Source organism: Phyllobates terribilis, unplaced genomic scaffold (genome assembly GCF_046119375.1).
Source record: "Phyllobates terribilis strain yellow unplaced genomic scaffold, ASM4611937v1 Scaffold_26__1_contigs__length_17865784, whole genome shotgun sequence".
Lineage (NCBI taxonomy): Eukaryota > Metazoa > Chordata > Amphibia > Anura > Dendrobatidae > Phyllobates > Phyllobates terribilis.
The window spans coordinates 10082178-10102084 of record NW_027362786.1 but is presented as its reverse complement, the minus strand read 5'-3'; positions in this window follow the sequence as shown (position 1 = coordinate 10102084).

Sequence of the window (19907 nt, the reverse complement as noted above, 5' to 3'; positions counted from 1 at the left end):
GGTATCCAGCTCCCAGATGACTCCGTTCCAAACCAACGTTTATCCCGTCCAGTGAAAGAATGGACCGAAGCCAACATAAGAAGGAGACAACAGACCAGAGTATCAACGACCTGAACTTAAATTACAGAGACCTTCTATGGTTTCTTATGCCCTCGAGTCTGAGATGGGTTTTGGAACTTGAGAAGTTACATAGGTCTCCTTTTAAAGGTGTTGGACTATGCTCTTTTTGTTTATTGAGATTTAACAGGTAACGTGTACCTACAACCCAGAAATGGGACAGTTTTACTCTTATGATATACCTCTGACCCTAGTAATTACACCACATAGGCCTTTATTAATAAAAATTGTTAGAAAAAAAAAAAAAGAAAGAAGGTTCATATGTGGTATATACATGTGAAAACACATGTATATGATTTGGGAGGACGGATACATCATAAAGGCGCATATTAGATTTATTTATTTTTTTTCACCTGTTTACGGTGAATTTCCATATATTTAGCTGTGTTAGGCGACCCGGGATACTGTATGTTGCCCACCATGGTAATGAGGAGGAATTCCAAATGTGTTAGGAACCTCTATGTTACCAACCTGTTTGGGTTAATCTCCCAACTTGTATTTATGTTATTTTTTGTCTTATTCACCCTTTATATGTATTTTTTTTCCTATGATCCAGATTCTCCGACCATGTCCACAGATCCTTTCCTGATATACCATGCCAATTTGGAACCACCGACACAAACATTGAATATAAGGCGATATGTAATAGGTAACCCACTCTACACCCCCAACACCATAACCATGTGTAGGGTCTTATCGCATAATGTCCGGGGATTTAATTCCCCGTCAAAACGAAGAAAGGCATTCATTGACTATGCTATGCATAATCCTGATATTATCTGCCTCCAAGAAACCCATTTTTCAAAGACGTCATTTCCTTCATATTTTAATTCTGCATACAATAGGGTTTATTTGGCAACTAATGACAAAAAAAATAGAGGAGTGGCAATATTCCTTAAAAATAGCTTACCTTTCCAACTGAGCGATACCCTAGTTGACCCAGAGGGCCGTTTTATTATCCTAATGGGAACATTGCAGGGCTTAGACCTATGTCTAATTAATAGCTACACCCCAGCTGGTCAACAGCTTTCATTATTCCAAATGATTCTTACTAAGCTCAATAACTTCACCTTCAAACATTTAATATGGTGCAGGGATTTTAATCTGACCTTAAACCCTAGCCTGGACAGCTCCGCCATTGGCAGAGCGGATTTATCCAAAATAGAACTTAAAAGGATCAATTACCTTCTTAAATCCAACCAACTAACTGATACCTGGAGAGAATCCAATAGCTCTAACAGAGGGTATACGTTCTTCTCCCCAGTGCATGAAACCTACTCTAGGATTGACCTGATCCTAACAAACTCATGTACGTTACCAACAATGTTATACTCTAGACATATCCCTTCCTCCTGGTCAGATCATGATGCGGTTTTAATGGTTTTCAAACTTAATACTCCAACAACACGGCATTTCTCTTGGAGACTAAATGAGGCTATCCTTACAGACCCAATAATAGCAGCTCAAATTAAGGAAGACCTGGATACTTCTTTTTCTACAAATTGTACGGAAGACATTAGCCCTGGAACCATTTGGCTGGCTCACAAAAAATACATAACAGGAACACTAATTAAATTGGCGGCTCATAGAAAAAAAGAAAGATCCCAAATACAAAGGAATTTAGAAACCCAACTAGCTAGATATGAAATAGCGAACCAATCGCAAACATCGAAATATCTAATAAAACGTATCCTAGACACGAAACTACAATTAAATGCCCTTTTAACTACAAAAACGGAGAAGGCTATGAAATGGACAAAACCATACTTCTATAAACAAGCGAACAAACCCAGTAAGCTAATAGCTAGACAACTCCGTAAAAAAAGAAGTACTAAACACAGTATTGTCAATAAAAGATACCTCAGGTAGCGTAACATCACACCATGACAAAATTTATGCCATATTTCATTCTTTCGATCAACAACTATATTCAAAGCCCCAACCCTTGCCTCAAAACCAGATAGAGTCCTTCCTACAAACAATACACCTCCCCAAAATTGACAATAATTCAAGTAAAGTTTTGCAATCTGAGATAACGGATGAGGAAATCACTATGGTGATAAAACAGCTTAAGAAAGGGAAGGCTCCAGGACCCGATGGGCTGACAGCCATGTACTATATAAAATATATTGACACCCTTCTCCCACACATCAAAAAATACTCTAATGCCTTACTTTTAGGTGAACAAATGCCGACAGAATTTTATACTGCTCAAGTTACGGTAATACCCAAACGAGACCCCCTCATGATCAAAAATTATAGACCAATATCCCTACTTAACATTGACCTTAAGATTTATATATCTATCATCACCAGACGATTAAACAAACTTTTGCCATCTCTAATCCATAGAGATCAGGTAGGTTTTATCCCCACTAGGCAAGCACCAGACAATATTAGGCGTAACCTAAATATTATACATGCTGCAACAACAAAAAAGACACCACTAATGATGCGCGCTTTAGATATTGAAAAAGCGTTTGATTCGATATCCTGGCCCTATCTTTTCAACATTTTGAGTAAGTATGCATTCCCCCGCTCGTTCATCGACTCCATAGCATTGCTTTATGATAAACCCTTCGCTTATCTTAAACTCCCAACAACCAAACCGACCCCTATAAATATATGCAGAGGTACACGCCAAGGCTGTCCACTTTCTCCTGCGCTATTTGCACTGGCGATGGAACCCCTGGCTGAAGCAATCCGAGGCCACCCTGACATAAGTGGTTTTAAGCTCTCCAACGATGAATACAAGGTGAGTCTATTTGCAGATGACCTTCTCCTATCCATTACCCAGCCTTTAATATCCCTGCCCAATTTATTTTCCCTCCTCAAATCGTTTGAAAAAATCTCAGGACTCAAAATCAATATAGAGAAATCCAAAGCACTATTCATCAATATGACCCAAACACAGAAAGAACAAATTACCTCAAACTTTGGCTTTACTAAAAAAGAACACTACATTACATATTTGGGAATTAACCTCACAAAAGAAAAGGGTACACTTTATAAATGGAACTACGCCACTCTTATACAAAGTTTTAAAGCGGACCTAAATAAATGGTCCACCCCGTCACTTTCTTGGTTAGGTAGAGTACACGCAATCAAAATGGTCACACGCCCGAAATTTCTTTACCTCTTTAGAACCATCCCTATAAATATACCTCATAGGACCTTTTCCATGATACATTCGCTGATCGATAAATTCATATGGAACAAGCGGTCCAGAATCGCTCAGAAAACTAGGTTTTTACACAGGAGCCTGGGAGGATTGTCGCTGCCAAACTTTTCCTTATACTACAAAGCAGCTCAAGTGGCACAGCTGTCAGATGTGTCTGCTCAATCTGATGTGCCCAGATGGGTAGGAATTGAGTCTTCACTTTTGGAGCCATACTCACTCCCAGGGCTCCTGTGGTCAGTGGGCAACTTACCTAAAAATGTGACTATATTTTCCCCATTTTCATTCCACTCTCTGAGCATCTGGAGGAAAGTAAGATTTAAGTTCCATCTACAATCTCAACCCTCCCCGTTGCTGAGGATACTTAATAATCCGATGTTCCCCCCTGGATTAGAGCCACAAGCGTTCCAATGGTGGAAGCTAAAGAGGCTTATAAGTTTGAAGGAATTTTGCCCATCCTATAAACTGATCACTAGACAGGAATTCATAGACACACACACCCCTCCATATAGAGAAGCAATGCACACCAACCAGGTACTACATTTTGTAGGAAGACAAGTCCCAAAGAAAATTCTCTCACATCCAACGAGTTTTGAACAAAAATGTATTTACGACCCGTTCGGTAGGGGAATCATCTCACACTTATATTCTATATTTAACACCCCAACACATAATAGAAAACAAAAATTCATGCTAAACTGGGAAACAGACCTCAATGTAACAATGACCCCCCAAAGATGGCAATGCTGTTGTGACACAATTTCAAAGGGTAGCAATCAAACTTCATTGACAGAAACTTCAATAAAACTACTACACAGAACATACTATGTGCCAACTAGACTGTACACAATCTACCCGGGGGTCTCGGAAAAATGTTTCAGAGGATGTCATGCCCAGGGAGACATGAAACATATCTGGTGGACGTGTTCCAAAGTGCAAGCCTTGTGGAAAGATATTGGAGATTTGATCACGAGACTGCTTGGGACATCTGTCCAGATATCTTCGACAGTTTTGCTACTAGGAGATAAACCTTCTGGAATCTCTAACACTTCTTTTAAACTCCTTAATTATATCACCATGGCGACGAGGATCCATATAGCATCCAAATGGAAAACAACAACATTATCCCTTTTGGAAGTAAAAAACAGAATTAATACAATAATGTTACATGAAAGAATAGAAGCCACAAGAACTGACAGCCTGATAACATACTTCGACACCTGGACCCCCTGGATAGATTTTCACACGGACACACAGCTAGCTGCAGCCCTGCGCATTTCCCCTTGATATGGAGTTTGTATATAAAGATGGGCATAATTGGATCATATCAGCTTGGTGGGCTTAATTAATGGACATCATAGTATGTGTCATTAGGGTCACTTTGAGTTTGCCTATCCATCTGTAACAAATTAAAGGTGGACAATGAGATTTAGGAAATGTGATTGACATGGTTGCCTCTGGATATCCATTCCCTCCCTTTCCCTTGTTGAGTCTGGAGTCTTATTTGTATTTGTTGATGCGTTACTGTAAAAATGTAAAAAGTGAAGGGACAAATGGACATGAATAGTATTATACTCCCCCTGCGTGGGGCAATTGTCACCGAATTTATTGTTCCTTTTCAAATAAAACAATATGAAACAAAAAAAAAATATCCCAATCTTTGAAATGACCGCCGGAGCACAAACAAATCCATTATCATCAAATGGAAAGAACATGGTGCCAAAATTAACCTGCTAAGAGGGCTGCCCACCAAAACTCTCAGCCCGGGTGAGGGGGGCATTAATCAGAGAGGCAGCACAGAGACCAAAAGGTAACCCTGAAGGAGCTGCAGAGTTCGCAAGCAGAGACTAGAGTATCTGTCCATACAACCACAATAAGCCATATGAGGTGATCTTTAAAGGAAGAGTGGCCAGAAAAAAACAGTTACTTACACACAAAAATTGTAAGGCTCATTTTGAGTTTGTCAAAAGACATGAGAGAATACTCAAATGTATAGAGGAAGATGCTATGGAAAGAGAAGACCAAAATATAACTTTTTGGCCACCAAGGTAAACACTATGTCTGGCACAAAAATAACACCGCTGATCACCCCAAAAACACCATTCTCCAAAGTGAAACATGGTAGTGGCAGCATCATGCTGTGGGGATGTTTTTTGGCAGCAGGGACAGGAAAAATTATCTGAGTCAAGGGGAAAATGGATTGTGCGAAATAAAGGGATATACTTGAGCAAAACCTGTTTCAGGCTCTTGGTGATTTGAGACTGGGATGGAGGTTCACAAAAATTGACAAGACTATGAGCCAAAGCATACTGCTAAAGCAACACTAGTGGATTAAGGGGAAATGTGTAAATGTTTTTAAGCAGCCTATTCAATGCCCAGACCTTAAACCAATTGAGAATTTATAGTCTGACTTGAAAAATGCTGTTCACCAGAGGAAACCATTTAACTTGAAGGAGCTGGATCTGTTTTCCCTAGAGGAATAGGCAAACATCCCTATGGCCAAATGTGGAAAGCTCAGTCTTATCCAAAGCGATTTGCAGCTGTAATTACTGCTAAAGGAGTCTCTACAAAGTACTCACTTTAGGGAGGGTGAATAGTTATGCACACCAAAGTTTTCAGTTTTGTTTAATATGTTTTTAGCTTGACAAAAAGAAATCCCAATGTTCACAGTTGTAGGCATATTCTTGACATGAACTGATGCAAACGCTAAAAAAAGCAAAAAATTAGGTAGCAACACGCGGAAAATGCCATTGGGCGTGAATACTTTTACAAGCCACTATATGGCCCCCAGCCTTCCAGAGTGATGTTAATGTCCCCAAGCTCACCCCAGTGATGTAAATGCCCCCCCATCCCTCTCCAGAGATGTCTATGCCCCCAAGCTCACCCCAGTGATGTTATTGCCCCCAAGCTGAACCCAGTGATGCCTATGCTCCCAAGCTCACCCCAATGATGCCTATGCCCCCAAGCTCACCCCATTGATTTAAATGCCCCACCCCAGACTTCTCCAGTGATGTACAGTGGCTTGAAAAAGTATTCCCCCTCCTTGGAATTTTTCATCTTTTGCTAACTCTTAGCATGGAATTTCTCTGGTTCGTTTGAGGGTTTTCATCAGTTCATATAAAAAACATGCCTACAACTGTGAATATTTCTTTTCTATTGTGAAGCAAACAAACAGGACAAAATCATTGTAAACTTCAGTGTGCTTATTCACCTCCCTAAAGTCAGTACTTTGTAGTGCCTCCTTTTGTGGCAATTACAGCTGCAAATCGCTTTAGATAAGATTATGAGCTTTCCACATCTGGCCACTGAGATTTTTGCCCATTCTTCAAGGCAAAACTGTCCACCTCTTTCAAGTTAGATGGTTTCCTCTGGTGAACAGCATGTTTCAAGTCAGACTACAGATTTTCAATTGGTTTAAGGTCTGGGCTTTGACTAAGCTGCTTTAAAACATTTACACATTTTCCCTTAATCTACTCGAGTGTTGCTTTAGCGGTATGGTTTTGCTCATTGCCTTTTTGAAGGTGGATCTCCCTCCCAGTCTCAAATCACTGACAAACAGGCTTTGCTCAAGAATATCCCTGTATTTCACGCCATCCATCTTCCCCTTGACTTGGAATATTTTCCAGGTCCCTGCTTCCGAAATACATCCCCACAGCATGATGCTGCCAACACCATATTTCACTGTGGGGATGGTGTTCTTGGGATAATGATCTGTGCTGGTTTGTCTTGCCGACATAGTGTTTATCTTGTTGGCCAAAAAGTTCAAGTTTGGTCTCATCTGACTACAGCACCTTCCTCTATACATTTGGAAAACTCAAAATGAGCCATACAATTTGTGTGTGTAAGTAAAGGCCATTTTCTGTCACTTCTGCCATAAAGACCACCTTTATGGAGTGTACGGCTTATTGTGGTCGTATGGACAGACACTCCAGTCTCTGATAGGGAACTCTGCAGCTCCTTCAGGGTTAAATTTGGTCTCTGTGCTGCCTCTTTGATTAATGCCCTCGTTGCCCGGGTTAAGAGTTTTTGGGGGTGGCCCTCTCTTGGCAGGTTTGTTGTGATATCATGTTCTTTCCATTTGTATTAACCCCTTTCGCGATTAAGCCCCTAAAAATTTGTGATGCAAACACTTACCTTGGTAAGTAACATGTCAAATGAAAGGAAGTGCACCTGTGTACAGTCTTACTTCTAACATGGTCTGTCAGTATATGCACACCTTTTCAGTAAGGCCACAGAGGCTGAAAAATTATTAAGCAAAAGGCACCACTAACCAAACACCATTAAGACCAAGGAGATCTCCAAACAATGCAGGGACAAAGTTGTTAAGGCGTACAAATCAGGGTTGGGTTATAAAAAAAAATATCCCAATCTTTGATGACCTTCGGAGTACAAACAAATCCATTATCATCAAGTGGAAAAAACATAGAAAAGGCCATTTTCTGCCATAAAGCCCACCTCTATGGAGTGTACGGCTTATTGTGGTCGTATGGACAGATACTGCAGTCTCTGATAGGGAACTCTGCTGCTCCTTTCGGGTTACCTTTGGTCTCAGTGCTGCCTCTCTGATTAATGTCCTCATTGCCCGGGCTATAAGTTTTTTAGGGTGGCCCTCTCTTGGCAGGTTTGTTTGAATATGGTTTTTTCTATTTGATGATCATGGATTTGATTGTGATCCGGGGGTCACTAGAGATTTGGATTTTTATTTATTTATTTATTTTTTTTTTTACAACCCAACCATGACTTGTACTTCTCAACAACTTTGTCCCTTTATTGTTTGGAGATCTCCTTGGTCTTCATGGTGTTTGGTTAGTGGTTCCTCTTGCTTAATGTTGTTGTGACCTCTGTTGCCTTTTATAAAAGGTGTGCATTTCACGACACAGCATATGACACTTAGATTGCACACCAATGGGCTTCCTTTCACTAAGCATGTGACTTATAAAAGGCAATTGCTTGCATCAGAAATTTGTAAGGGATTTATAGCAAAAGGAGTGATTACTAGTGATGAGCGAGCACTAAAAGCACTAAAATACTCGGGTGCTCGTTGTTCGGGTCAAGCAAATTGGAATGCTCGGGTGCTCGACTCCAGCAACGAGCCCAATGTAAGTTAATGGAATCGAGCATTTTTCCGGCAAGGGGAGGTCTGCAGGGGGCGTAATAATTACCAAAATTGATGGGAACAGTGCTGAAATGACATAGGAACAGCATGGGGAAGACCCCTGGAACCATCTGACTCCCAGGTCACTGCTGTGAACAATGTTGTCAGAGTATTACGCCACTTTTACAGGCTCACAATTAAACATACAAAAATGAAACCAAAATGGATTTGCCTGGGAAACATTTTAAAGGAACATAGTTTCCAGGCTAATGACTTGTATACAAGGCAAAATAAATAACAAAAAACAAAAATTATCCTCCACACCTTGGGCTATGTTCACATGTAGCGCTTGATGACTTTTTGCACTTTTGCATGGCTTTCAACGGTGAAAAATACATTCACCGGTAAATGTAATTTTAACATTTTACTACCTTATCTGCCCATGTTGTCTGTGAGACATGATCAGACACATACAGAACGAACACTCATTTTCAGCTGATAATACAATCTAGCACCTATCCCTATTTCAAAAGCAGCCAACAAAGGTGTCAATAGGGAAAATATTTTTTTTTTCAGCATGGAGTATAATACAATAATCCCTGACTAGATGCCTGTAAGATACTATCCCAACTGCTATAGGTCACACATACACGAATCTCAGATAAGAGAGGTAATATAGTACAATAGAAAATAGAATTTAGCCAGCTCCAAAGAGGTTTTTTTTTTTTTGGTACGTTGTACCACCAAACTGAAGGAACACAAGCAACCCTGTCTGCTTTCATCATCATCTTCTAATTAGAGATCAACAGTGCATGGAGAATATCAAGTAATGAACTGTGGAAGAGATGTATTCGACTAACATGAAAAAACACATCTCCAGCAGGCGATAGCTGTGTTTACAATAGAGATAGGTGCAAGGTAAGAGTAGTATCAACAGGGAATAGAAAAGATTTTTTTTTTTGCTGTAGTATGCAGTATAAGGCAATAATACCTGGCTGGATTGGTGTAATACGCTATTCATACTGCGATAGGTCACCCATAAACGAATTTCAGATGAGAGGTAATTGTAGAATATAGAATCAATTTAAATTGGTCTCTTGATTATTAAGGAGTGGGTCTCCTATACTGTTATTGTGTATATGTTATAATACCCCCGGTGACCCTAAAAACCATCTCTGAAAAAATGCTATCGGCCAGGACCTTCAAGATGTAAAGAAACAGTTAATGCCACGTGTTCAGCTTGGATACCCAATAGTTGTAAAGGCACAGAGGAATCCTGGGCACGGTCGCCAAGGTAGTCCTTCAGCATCAGGGCTGTGGAGTCGGAGTAGTGGAGTCTGAGTCGTTGTCATGGAAACTGAGGAATTGGAGGTTTGGCTTACCGACTCTACAGCCCTGTTCAGCATCTTCCAAAACTTTTCCCTCCATGTCAGCGTAACCCGCGCATCAGGGCCTGGGCGCTGGGAGGGTCTGAGAAAACTACCAGACCATTGACAGCATTCCCCTGCCTGTGCTGCATCTGCTTTGTTTCTCCCTTTCCTGTACTCCTTGGTTGTCTAGGACACAGACCTCTGCCGCCTGCGTTGTCAGATGGGATTTTTAAAAGAATTCTGTAACAAGAGCCAACTGGTACTGCAACACATAATGTAGGAGTGGGTCTCTTATGCCGTTACTGTATATGCAGCAAGTTCAAGGGCTGTTCAAAATTAGAACGCACTCCAATACCCCTTTGAAGAGATGTAGAGGAGGTCCTCCTTCAAAAAATTGTTACCATTGTTAAGGAGTGGCTCTCCTTTACTGTTAATTAGAGATGAGCGGTGTTCGACTAGAACTGTTCGCCAATCTCAAATTCGAGCTGTTTTGGGCGGTGTTCGAGTTGTTCCACGAACCCGAACGATTTGCAAAAAATTCGGCTGTTCGAGGTTATGTTCGATAACTGTTCGTGCACCAAAAGCGTGTCCTGCATGTCTGGCGCTATTTAGAGCACCAATCATGCAGGGATTGTCTGCCACTCACTGTAATGCCACAGCCATGGTGGTTGTGGCATTACAGTGGTTGCCCAAATCGATGGGAACAGTGCCAACAGTGAAACATGAAAAGCCGGCAATTCAGCAGCGGCATACACCTGTACCCGACAATTTAGAACCGAAAGAATAGGGCATCACACATAGATTAGATAGATAGATAGAAACATGTCAGCCACATATATACGAAGTACAGTGAAAGTGTTGCTTACTGTACTTGTCATTTAGCGTAAAGGATTTATCAAAAAAAATAATAGTGTTTTCATGCACCGTCTCTTTAAAAAAGCCAGCCGGCAATTCAGCAGCGGTACCCGACAATTTATAACAGACAGAATAGAGCTTCACACATAGATTAGATAGATAGAAACATGTCAGCCACATATATACGAAGTACAGTGAAAGTGTTGCTTACTGTACTTGTCATTTAGCGTAAAGGATTTATCAAAAAAAATAATAGTGTTTTCATGCACTGTCTCTTTAAAAAAGCCGGCCGGCAATTCAGCAGCGGTACCCGACAATTTATAACAGAAAGATAGAGCATCACACATAGATTAGATAGATAGAAACATGTCAGTCACATATATAATAAGTACAGTGACAGTGTTGGTTACTGTACTTGTCATTTAGTATTAAAATAAAGGATTTATTATTAAAAAAATTGGCGTGGGGTTCCCCTTAATTTTAGGCTCTAGCGGAGGTTAAGCAGACGGCTGGGGCAGATGTTTGAAGCCTGGGAAGGGGGTAATACCCACGGAGCTTCCCAGGCTACTAATATCAGCCCCCAGCTGAATACATAGCCTTTACTAGCTATTAAAATGGGGGACACCCCAAAAAAAATGACGTGGGGTCCCCCCTAATTTAATAGCTAGCAAAGGCTAGGCAGACAGCTGGGGGCTGATATTAATAGCCCAGGAAGGGAGCCATGAATATTGGCCCCCTCCCAGGCTAGAAACACCAGCCGTCAGCCGCCCCAGAAATGGCGCATTCATAGGATGCGCCAATTCTGGCACTTAGCCTCGCTCTTCCACGCTGCCCTGGTGCGGTGGCAGGGGGTAATAGGGTTGGGGTTGATGTCAGCTTATAATGCCAGCTGACATCAAGCCCAGGTTAGTAATGGAGAGGCGTCTATAAGACACCCCCATTACTAACCCCATAGTCAAAGTTAAAAAAAACACAAACACCCAGAATAAAGTCCTTTAATTGAAATAAAGACACAATCCTTTATTGTTCTAAATTAAACCATACTTACTGTCACGCCCATTCCAGCTGAAGCCAACGATCTCCTGCAATAAAAGAAAAATAATAAAGCAACCTCATCCTTACCTTTCCATGGTTCCCACGACAGCTTCAGCTCTGCTACATCGAGATGACAGGCTGGACCGCAGCAGAACGCTGCCATCTAGCCTCTCATCCCGCAGACACTGAGAAGCGCAGGCTTGCTTGCGCTGCTCAGCGTCTCTCTGTGACGACATCCAGATGAGCCGAGTTCATGTCCAATGAACTCGGCTCACCTCATGCACGTCACTGACAGCGTGGGAGAATTCTCCTGCACTCAGCGCTTCAGCGTGAGAATTCTCCCACGCTGAAGCGCTGAGTGCAGGAGAATTTTCCCACGCTGTCAGTGACGTGCATAAGGTGAGCTCATGTCCAATGAACTCAGCTCACCTCCTGCACGTCACTGACAGCGTGGGAGAATTCTCCTGCACTCAGCGCTTCAGTGTGAGAATTCTCCCACGCTGAAGCGCTGAGTGCAGGAGAATTTTCCCACGCTGTCAGTGACGTGCATGAGGTGAGCCGAGTTCATTGGACATTAACTCGGCTCATCTGGATGTCCTCACAGAGAGACACTGTGGAGCGCAAGCAAGCCTGCGCTTCTCAGTGTCTGCGGGATGAGAGGCTGGATGGCAGCGTTCTGCTGCGGTCCAGCCTGTCATCTCGATGTAGCAGAGCTGAAGCTGTCATGGGAACCATGGAAAGGTAAGGATGATGTTGCTTTATTATTTTTCTTTTATTTCAGGAGATCGTTGGCTTCAGCTGGAATGGGCGTGATGGTAAGTATGGTTTAATTTAGAACAATAAAGAATTGTGTGTTTATTTCAATTAAAGGACTTTATTCTGGGTGTTGTGTTTTTTTTAAATACTTTACTAGAAATTCATGGTGGTCATGTCTAATATTGGCGTGACCTCATGAATTTCGGGCTTAGGGCCAGCTGATAATGCCAAGCTGGCCCTAACCCCTTTATTACCCAGTGAGCCACCGCACCAGGGCCCTGGATGAGTTGGGTACAGCGCCAGAAGATGGCGCTTCTATGAACGCGCCATTTTCCGGGGTGGCTGCGGACTGCAATTTGCAGCGGGTGGGGCCCAGAAAGCTTGGGTCTCCCTGCGCTGCAGATTCCAGCCCCCAGCTGCCTAGTTGTACCTGGCTGGACACAAAAATAGGGCGAAGCCCCATGTATTTTTTTTTTAGTTATTTCATGAATTTCATGAAATAATTAAGAAAAAAAGGCCTTCCCTATATTGTTGTGTCCGGCCAGGTACAAATAGGCAGCTGGTGGTTGGGGGCAGCCCGTTCCTGCCTGCTGTACCTGGCTGGACACAAATATAGTGCGAAGCCCCACGTCAATTTTTTTTAAATTATTTCATGAATTTCCTGAAATAATTTAAAAAAATTGAAGTGGGGCTTCGCACTATATTTGTGTCCAGCCAGGTACAGCAGGCAGGAACGGGCTGCCCCCATCCACCAGCTGCCTATTTGTACCTGGCCGGACACAACAATATAGGGAAGGCCTTTTTTTCTTAATTATTTCATGAAATTCATGAAATAATTAAAAAAAAAGTACGTGGGGCTTCGCCCTATTTTTGTGTCCAGCCAGGTACAACTAGGCAGCTGGGGGCTGGAATCTGCAGCGCAGGGAGGCCCAAGCTTTCTGGGCCCCCCCCCGCTACAAATTGCAGTCCGCAGCCACCCCGGAAAATGGCGCTTTCATAGAAGCGCCATCTTCTGGCGCTGTACCCAACTCATCCAGGGCCCTGGTGCGGTGGCTCACTGGGTAATAAAGGGGTTAGGGCCAGCTTGGTATTATCAGCTGGCCCCAAGCCCAAAATTCATGGGGTCACGCCAGTATTAGACATGACCGCCATGAATTTCTAGTAAAGTATTTAAAAAAAACACAACACCCAGAATAAAGTCCTTTAATTGAAATAAAGACACAATTCTTTATTGTTCTAAATTAAACCATACTTACCATCACACCCATTCCAGCTGAAGCCAACGATCTCCTGCAATAAAAGAAAAATAATAAAGCAACCTCATCCTTACCTTTCCATGGTTCCCACGACAGCTTCAGCTCTGCTACATCGAGATGACAGGCTGGACCGCAGCAGAACGCCGCCATCCAGCTTGTCATCCCGCAGACACTGAGAAGCGCAGGCTTGCTTGCGCTGCTCAGCGTCTCTCTGTGACGACATCCAGATGAGCCGAGTTCATGTCCAATGAACTCAGCTCACCTCATGCACGTCACTGACAGCGTGGGAAAATTCTCCTGCAATCAGCGCTTCAGCGTGAGAATTTTCCCACGCTGTCAGTGACGTGCATGAGGTGAGCCGAGTTCATTGGACATGAACTCGGCTCATCTGGATGTCGTCACAGAGAGACGCTGAGCAGCGCAAGCAAGCCTGCGCTTCTCAGTGTCTGCGGGATGACAGGCTGGATGGCGGCGTTCTGCTGCGGTCCAGCCTGTCATCTCGATGTAGCAGAGCTGAAGCTGTCGTGGGAACCATGGAAAGGTAAGGATGAGGTTGCTTTATTATTTTTCTTTTATTGCAGGAGATCGTTGGCTTCAGCTGGAATGGGCGTGATGGTAGGTATGGTTTAATTTAGAACAATAAAGGATTGTGTCTTTATTTCAATTAAAGGACTTTATTCTGGGTGTTTGTGTTTTTTTTAACTTTGACTATGGGGTTAGTAATGGGGGTGTCTTATAGACGCCTCTCCATTACTAACCTGGGCTTGATGTCAGCTGGCATTATAAGCTGACATCAACCCCAACCCTATTACCCCCTGCCACCGCACCAGGGCAGCGTGGAAGAGCGAGGCTAAGTGCCAGAATTGGCGCATCCTATGAATGCGCCATTTCTGGGGCGGCTGACGGCTGGTGTTTCTAGCCTGGGAGGGGGCCAATATTCATGGCTCCCTTCCTGGGCTATTAATATCAGCCCCCAGCTGTCTGCCTAGCCTTTGCTAGCTATTAAATTAGGGGGGACCCCACGTCATTTTTTTTGGGGGGTCCCCCATTTTAATAGCTAGTAAAGGCTATGTATTCAGCTGGGGGCTGATATTAGTAGCCTGGGAAGCTCCGTGGGTATTACCCCCTTCCCAGGCTTCAAACATCTGCCCCAGCCGTCTGCTTAACCTCCGCTAGAGCCTAAAATTAAGGGGAACCCCACGCCAATTTTTTTAATAATAAATCCTTTATTTTAATACTAAATGACAAGTACAGTAACCAACACTATCACTGTACTTCATATATATGTGACTGACATGTTTCTATCTATCTAATCTATGTGTGATGCTCTATTCTTTCTGTTCTAAATTGTCGGGTACCGCTGCTGAATTGCCGGCCGGCTTTTTTAAAGAGACAGTGCATGAAAACACTATTATTTTTTTTGATAAATCCTTTACACTAAATGACAAGTACAGTAAGCAACACTGTCACTGTACTTCATATATATGTGACTGACATGTTTCTATCTATCTAATCTATGTGTGAAGCTCTATTCTGTCTCTTATAAATTGTCGGGTACCGCTGCTGAATTGCCGGCCGGCTTTTTTAAAGAGACGGTGCATGAAAACACTAATATTTTTTTTAATAAATCCTTTACACTAAATGACAAATGCAGTAACCAACACTGTCACTGTGCTTCTTATATGTGTGACTGACATGTTTCTATCTATCTAATCTATGTGTGATGCTCTATTCCTTCTTGTCTAAATTGTCGGGTACCGGTGTATGCCGCTGCTGAATTTGCCGGCCGGCTTTTTTAAACAGAGTGTCTTCTGAGCAGTTTGTCAGCTTTTGGACACCTTTGCAGGTGTTTTCTATGTGTTTCTATGTGTTTTTGTTTGCCTGCCATTGGTTTTAACGGTGTTCGACGGTGTTCTAAGGTGTTCGACGAACAGTTCGACGAACAGTTCCTCGAACATCCCGGTGTTCGACGAACCGAACCCGAACACTACGGGGGTGGCTCAACACTACTGTTAATGCCCATTCACTAAGTGCATTGTAAAAATTTACTCCTGGAGGGTATACATTAACATACTGTATATCATACTGAATGTTAGCGGTAGGCCTCTGAAAAAAATTCCCCACGGGCATAAACAACTTTAAAAAATTATGTGGGTGTTGCATCACGGTCACCCTGATAATATGATGGTGGACAATGAGAAGGAGGACTAGGAGAACAGAAAATAGACAAAATCAGGAAGCATATACTCATGTTTGGGTGTGAAGAGGTGCATGGGAACAAAACTAAAAAAAAAAGACACTCGATTTCAGTTTATGTTCCGCTGCTATCATTTGGCGGTGTTGAAAAGTCTGGCCCAATCCAGCACTTGTTCATTTGTATAAGCGTCAGCATTTTCAGTCTACAGGTGGAATGCAGTTATGAAGCCCCCAGCGGCACTAAAAACCTCCTCTGACAAAACTCTAGCGGCAGGGCAGGCCATGACCTCCAAGGCGTAGAGAACCAGCTCATGCCACATGACCAGCTTGGATACGCAATAATTCTAAGGCACAGAGGAATCACGGAAGACGTTGGGACGGTCGGCAAGGTACTCCTTCAGCATCTTTGTAAAATTATCCCTCCTTGTGAGAGAACCCCACGCATCAGGGCCTGTGCGATGGGAGGGTCTGAGAAAATTCTCCCAGACCTTTGACAGTGTTCCCCTGCTTGTGCTGGATTGCATTTGTGTCTCTCTTGCCTATACTCCTTGGTTGTCCAATGAACTATGACCTCTTCCGCCAGCGTTTTCAGATGTGAATTTTTTCAATAATTCAGCAACAAGGGCCTACTCGTACTGCCCCATTTTATTAGGCCTGTCCTGCGCGGGAATAAGAGTCAGAAAGTTCTCCTTGAAGCATGGGTCTAGAAGTGTCAACAACCAGTAAAGACTGTCACCCAAAATTTTGAGAACGCGACGGTCACGGGAAAGGCAGCGTAACAAAATCAGCCATGTGTGCCAAACTGCTAACAGGCAATACTTCCGCGTCCTCACCAAGAGGACAACTGACCATGCTCTCCTCCTCAGGCCATTTACACTGAACAGACTGTATGACAGTTGTGTGGATAGTACCATCTATAGCACAGGAAACTAGCTCCTGTTCTTCCTCCTTCTCATTCTCACCTAATCCAAGCTGGAATGAGAGGAGGCTGGACAGTGTGGAATCAACCTGTATGGTTCCTTGCTCCATCTCATCGTACTCCGCCTGCAATGCCTCCCCTTTAATTGTGAGCAGCGATCATTTCAGAAGACAGGGAAGACGCTAATTACGGCGTCATCGCCACTCGCCATCTTGGTGGAGAGCTCAAAGTTTTGGAGGACGGCACATATGTCAGACATCCATGCTCACTCCTGAGCTCGTATGTGCAGAGGCTGACCTGAATCCTTCTCAACGTATGCAACGCTGAGTTCCAAAACATGGTGACATCGCACACCAGTCGGTGAGCTGGAAGCTGAAAATGCAGCTGAAGCACGGAAAGTGCAGCGGAAGCTGTAGCCGACTTTCTAAGATGAGCACACACGCGATTTGACAAGCCGATCAGGGTAGGTTTTGAGAAAGCGCTGAACCACTAGGTTGAGCACATGGGCCAGGCATGGTGCATGTGTGAGCTTGCCTCGCTTCAGAGCCGCCACCAGGTTCTGGCCATTGTCACACACAACCATGCCTGGCTGTAGGTTCAGCGGTGACAGACACAGATCTGCCTGCTCTTTTAAAGCTGTCAACAACTCTTCAGTGGTGTGCGGGTTGTCACCTAAGCATATTAGCTTCAGCACAGCCTGTTGCAGCTTGACTGAGGCAGTACTTCCAGCTTCTGACTGATGTGGTCATTTCAGAGATGGAGGCTGAAAAGGAGGAGGTGGTGCAGGAGCTGTAGAATGTGGGGGTATCCTTAATTGACCTACGGCCAGCAATCCTCGGCGTCGGGAGGATGTGTTCCATCCCAAGGTCAGACTGGGACCCGGCTTCCACTAGATTAACCCAGTGTGCCGTCAGTGAGATGTACCGTCCCTGCCCACAAGAACTTGTCCATATGTCCGTGGTTAGGTGGACCTTCCCAGTAACTGTGCTGTTGAGGGCAAGGCTAATGTTCTGGGACACATGCATGTGTAATGCGAGGACGGCACACCAGAGGGAATAGTGGCAGCTGGCTGCAGAAAGGTTCCGTCTCCACAAGCCTAAAAGGCAACATTTTGAGCACAAGCATTCAAGAAATGTATGAGTTTAGTAGTGTGGCCTGTGGGGCGTTGGCTGCATATTTGCGCCTGCGTTCCAAGAACTGGAGTAGGGACAACTTAACTCTGTGCTGGGACAAGGACGTGGTTGCTGATGGTGGTAATTGCGAGTGGGCAATGACAGGTGCAGGGCGGAAGGCATCTTCGCATGTGCCATTGACCGGGGATTGGCGTGCACGCACAACAGCGGAACAAGCAGTGGTGTCACCCACAGACACTGTTTCTGGACCATGGCGTTCGGCCCACCGAGTGGAGTACTTTGCTGTCATATGCCTGAGAAGGCTGGTGGTGGTTAGACTGCTAGTTTTGCTAACCCTGCTGATTCTGGCCTTGTAGATGTTGCAAATTGTCTTTTTGGGGTTATCTGCACAGTCTTTAAAAAACAACTAGACTTGGGAAGACCTAACGGTTGTACTGGCAACTTCCATCATGTTGGTGTTCCGGGGAACAGTTGCCCGCCTTGCATCTGTGGCCACCACACTGCTTCTTCCTACCTGTTGTGGTGCTACGCCTCCCTCCCCCTGGCTGCTGTCCTCGCTCTGCATGTTACCTTGCCAGGTTGGGTAAGTGACTTCATTGTCCACCACCTAGTCTTCCACTTCCACACCCTGGTCCACCTTCATGACTTTCTGGCAATTGTGTCTCATCATCATCCACCTCTTGCGACAGTAATTGCACTTTTCCACAGTTGCCTTCGTGTGACTGTTGGCTGCTCAAATATTTGGGCATCGCAACATGCGTTCTCCACTTACCCCGCTTGAAGCTAGCCGGTCAAGAGGTCCGAATCTATAAATGTATCGGGGTGTACAAGTGTGGGATCAGGGTGAGGAAAATGCAGTCCAGACTCACGGCTACTGAGACTTGACAGTGTGGAGAAAGGGTGGTGGTGGCACAGTGACTGCAACCATTATCTGCTATCCAACCAACAACCTTCTGACATTGCTCTGGGTTCAATAGTGGTGTGCTGCAGTCCCCTAGTAATTGGGACAGGAAGGTCGGGCGATAAGATGTGGGTGCTTGTTGTGGCATAATTTCAGCTTGCTCATGGCCTCGGCCTCTGCAAGCACCATCACGTCCACTTCCCAGTCCCTTGCCCATTTTAAATGGAGGACAATAATTTTGCACGGTCCCTACAAATTGCTGGATTTGTACCACAGTAAAATGTAACACGTCTGACGGACACCTACGGTTTTAAATACCGAACTTGTAGTTTACCATTATTGGCAACGACCACATGTGAATAGCTTCACCGCCACACTGCTAAACTGTAAAAGGAGGATAATATTTTGCACGGTGCCTACAAATTGCTGGATTTGTACAGCAGTAATATGGGATCATGTCTGATTTTGGAAAAGATCTGGAGCAGCACAATGATAGACTATTACTTTTTAAGAAAATAATCAGGATTAAGAGCAAAAACAGCCCAGGCAGCAGCAGCAGCAGCCAGAACGTGCAATGGACCCTATAGTGATGTATAGTGTACACAATTTCTGCCTGTTTAACTTCCATCACCATGATTTATATATGCAGATGGAATAGTCCTCAGAAGGACTGATAGCTCAAATGAATATGTATCTAACCATTACACTGCCAATTCTGTCCCTCACACAGTAGTACCTCTCCCTACTGTGCCTGTCTGAAGGGTAGACTGTGACGAGCCTAGGATCACCAGGTCTTATATAGACCAGATGACGCTATATGGCCAGCCAATCACTGTAATGCCCCCGCAAGATGGCTGCAACATTACAGTGAGTGGCAGACAATTCCTGCATGTTCATTGGCTCTCTAAAGAGCATCAAACATGCAGGGAGGTGACCTAAGCTCCCACCCAAGCATCCCAGAAATACTTGCTGAGCACCTCAAGCAGTGAGATGCTCGGGCGAGCACTGAGCAATGAGATGCTGGGGCGAGCACAGTGCAGTGTCGAGCACGCTTGCTCATCCGTAGTGCTTACAAATGCACATGCCAATATTGAGT